This window comes from Convolutriloba macropyga, chromosome 12 (genome assembly GCF_964194025.1).
Source record: "Convolutriloba macropyga chromosome 12, txConMacr16.3, whole genome shotgun sequence".
NCBI classification, from domain to species: Eukaryota; Metazoa; Xenacoelomorpha; order Acoela; family Convolutidae; genus Convolutriloba; species Convolutriloba macropyga.
The window spans coordinates 41,244,957-41,249,559 of record NC_134479.1 but is presented as its reverse complement, the minus strand read 5'-3'; positions in this window follow the sequence as shown (position 1 = coordinate 41,249,559).

Here is a 4,603-nt window from a genome sequence, read left to right as displayed (position 1 = left end):
AGGGGTCACTTCGGTCTGGCCACCTCGATCTGGGATGTAATCTTACTACTACAACTGATCATCTTCATTGGCTGGTTTTTCTGGACAATATAGACATACACGCACTTCTGAGTATTGTAAACAAATCTGGAAGCATTTTTGGATCAGGCGTTACGTCTTTGTCAGGATTAAAGCACTAGATTTATTCAAAGCCTTCGAGGAGTAGTGTTATAGATTGCCTCTCTGTTTATAACCCCAATCCATTCATAGTATATTTGGCAGCAGCTTTTCTCAAGAAGCGACTGCAAGATTTTTGTCATGATGGAAAGAAAGGTTAACACTGTGTAAGAAAAGGAAAGAAAAGTAAGGAAAAAAAGAAGGAAATTGAAGGCAACACTGTGTAAATGCCACAGGACAACGTTCTGGACCAATTTTGAATCACTGCTGAATCTCACTTATTGTCTGTAGACCTGCATAGCGATTCGTCTCATGAAAAATACGCATATGGCAGTACTCGCCTCGTTTTTGGTCTCAGCTGACAGCTGTTTCTCTTATTTCGGCTGCAACAGAATGGTTCAATAAAAACCACGAATCTTGCGCACTTGTATACCTCTTTATTAGTGTGGCCATTATGACATACTGACCAACAATTTAAAATGAGGCAAAGAAAACAGTACTCGGATTTATGGACAAATTTTTGAGGCTGCACAGACACCCGGGAATTTTTTCGAATGAGCAATACATAAAAAGAGCTGATAACAAGATTTTTTGTGAAGATAAACAAATCAACGATTATTTAGTTTGCGATTTACAATTGGCGTTCCAGTTGTTCCAAGCTACTGCTTTGACAAGAAATTTCTTTATAAGATAGTATGTGTATTTTTTGTTAAGATATCAGACATCTCCTGATAGCTAAATTAGTCAACAACATATTTTTAATTGTTCTGTTAAGGGTATTAGGAAACAGTAATTTTCAGAGGAATTTTGGAGCACAATTTACATATTTCTATTTCTATTACATGTGACTGAAAAAGTTATATTACTAAACCAATGTTTAGGCTTTTATTTGTACCAGGAGAAAAGGGTAAAAATTTTTGCATCATACATTGATTTGCAATAATTGTGGTCAAATGAAAGTTCATTAAAAACTCTAAAAGAACCGTTGCACTAAGGGCTTACGAACCAATCGAAACAAACGAAAAACAATATTCCATGCCACGGAGGCTGAGTATGGAGTTACAAAAGCTCAAAGCTAGTTTTATTTGGCTGCTGGTCTCCTCGGGGTTAGGTGGCCTTCAGGACTTCAATTACATTTTGTTCATACTTCAACTTTTTGATGATCTTGGGATATTTATATGCCTTCGGTTTACAATTAAGGCAACTCTAAGCAGACTGAAAAAATAATTTCTCACGAAGAATTTTTTTTGAAACAAATATCACGTTTTAAATGAAATCTCAGTGAGTGACATTATTGTGGTGATTGGGTTTGCAAAGATTTCTCCCACTATTCTGTCGACAGAATTCATCATTACATAAGAACAAACTTTATCGTATTTGTTCGAAAGAATTTCGTATACTGTAGTGCCTGATGCGAGTGTAGTCACTTTTTGTTAAAGGCAGCCTCGTAAAAATGATATTTTTCTATTAAAATAAGATTGGTGCCATAACTGATGTTGTAACGGAAGCGCTTTCATACAGCTCCTCCTCTCGCTTTTAGAGCAAAGGAAATAATCTTATTTTCATCAAATTTGTTTTCTTTACTACATCTTATGTTTTCAAAATAACCTGTGATATTTTTCTGAATTTTGCAAGAATGTTTTTGCATAACATTTATACAGACTTATTCAAGCGTTCACTTAATTGAATGGAATTCGGATAGGACACAGAGTTGACCCATATTCAGTTAACAACATATTTCGGACAAGTACTCTCACGAGTGCATCAGAAACCTTGTTCACTTATGGATGATTCAAAACTGACGTAACCATAGAACCTGCAAAGTTTTTTTCTGTGAATTGAGTTAGTTTGACGGAAATTGGGGTGTCGCCCACACGAACTTAGGTCTCCATTGAAATTCTTTCGTGAAATTATGAAACATCCTGAGCAGACAGATAGATAGCAAAGATTAAATGATGAGGGCAGCCGTGGCGACCCTTCTAAGTTTATGTTTGGAGCAAGTTCTCTTTTCAAAGCTCTAAATTCGCAAGCGGTACACACCAAGGGGCACTTTCAACAAAACCACTCTAGCCGAACTCAATTGTCGCGCAAAGACACCCCCAGCGAGGACGTCAGCCTTTTCAGAAATTATTGAAGCAGATCCAAGAGATATAATTGTGATTTAACGGCACAAATAAGCAACTCACTGTTTCTCAATTCAACAAAATTGACTAAATTCTCAGTGGACCAGAGATTATCAGTATTTATGACGACTCTCTCCTTTTTATGGTCCGTTAAATTTTGCAAAAAACGAAGTGGAACCCCCAAAACTAACAAGATTTGATGGAACTGGACTCACCGTGGTAGATATGGCAAAGGTCATTGCTTTTCCTAAAGGAGAGGTCAGTAGCGAATCCAAAAAGAAAGATACAAAAAGATTGCATCAACCCGAAGCAACAGAATTTACAACTTTCAAAGGTGACTTGAGTTGAGAATGGTGCTAACAAAATATGTGAACAAAAACTATGTTTCAGCTATTCAGAGAAGACACGGATTCAAGGAACTTGCGGAAAAACGAGCCGTTCCCAGTCTCACAATTTTCTTTTAAAAAAATATTTATGTAAACACAGGAAAACCACGGAAAACGTGTGTCAAGTTTAATAAAACAGAAACAAAACTGCCAACCAGCATCAAGTCTACAAACCAGAAAATTGAAGTCTTTTGTTATCAAGGAATACGCAAGTTGGATTCTGCAGTTTGTTGCGCTTCCTATTTGAACTACAGTATCCACTTTAGTCAATGGGTTACGGATTTTGACCTGCAAGACTGGAGCAATCCACTCTAAAGCCACTGTAATCAATGAGTTACGAGGCGGAAGCTAAAAATAGCATTAAAACAATCTTCAAGTTTGTACTGAATCTCTTATTAGCGCTCCCGCCAGAGAGTGACGAAATCTGGCATACAAATTTTTCTGTGACAAGCCTTTCAGAGACCACTCTAGTCAGCATTACACCGCAGAGGTATACCCCAAAATTTCCGCCTTAGTAAGATTGGCTCGAAAATTAGATACATAAAATGAACGAAATTAGGAGAAATCCTTTGTATCTTACTTTTCGGAAAAGGGGTTCCGCCAATTTCGTGAAATAAAAGAACTTTAAAATCGCAAAATAGGTTACAAGTCTTGTAGCACGTTTCCGCTCATTTTAGGTACCTATTATCCGCATTAAGTGTATCTACAATCCTTGTTTTTAATCCTTGTCTCTAATCCCTTGTTTTTAAGACCTGCAGCAGATGCTGCAAAATCGAGACGGAAGTTGTGTAAGAGATGTGATTTAGTGATCTTCACTGATGAAAAGATTTTTACGGTTTAAGCTACGGAATAATTTTTCCTCTAACCAAAAAAGGGTCAGCACTAAGATGGAGATTTACTAGGTTGTAAAGACTTGGGACACATTGCACTTTTTAAGCACTGATTATATCGCACGAAAACAACAAGATAGGCCGAGTGATATCACAGCACAAAATTCAGCAATCAAAGTAAAACAATCAGTTAAAAAACTAACACGCGGAAATAGTTGAAATCAAACAACTGATAAAGGAATCTTTTTCTTATTTGAAGAAAAGGAATCCATTATTACAAAGGAACAAAATGTTTTATATCCAAAGCTAAACCAAACAGATTAAAAAAACGAGCATAGAGCCAGATTTCATGCTGTGCTCAATACTCTTTTCTGAAAGTGAAGTGACAAAAATCTTGATCGTTAAGACCTTCTAACCATTTTCTACGACATCTTCACAAATATTTGAATGATTCTCTTGTCAAATGTTTGGAACCCAAGCAGCACTACATAAAATTAATATACCGCCTTGGATAACAAAAAAAATTAAAAGGAGAAGATTAAAAGAAGAGAATTGGCCATAAAATGATCGCACAAAAATTTACATCAGAATTTAAAAAAGGAAACGTAGGTAGCAAAACTACTGAATAAAAATCTGGAGCTGTTTCAAATCAATTTCTTTTGGTCGGAGACTTCTGAAATAAGCGACACAGCAAACTTAAGAAGTTTAATCGAATCACATAAAAGTTACCAATGATATTGTAAAAGCTGTGCTCTTAAAAAAACTCCACTCCATATTAACTAATTCAGACTATAAAAGTGTCAAAGCTTTTCGATATTCCGATAAAAGAGAATATACATTTCACTGAATAGGGGTTGTAAAAACTCTGAAAAAATTTATATCTTGTTAAAACTAAAGACCCCGACGATTTAGGTCACTTTCTTAATAGATTTTCAACTGGTTTCAACCGGCATCATAGACGCTGTTATTCATTATAATCGCTAACTGGAATTACGTCCCAGAGGAAATTTAGTGAAATCATTTTTTTTCTATGATGAAGACAAGCCAGATATGCCCAATTGTCTATTTTGGTTCTAATCTTAATATCTTTAATCACTGACTGTCGAAA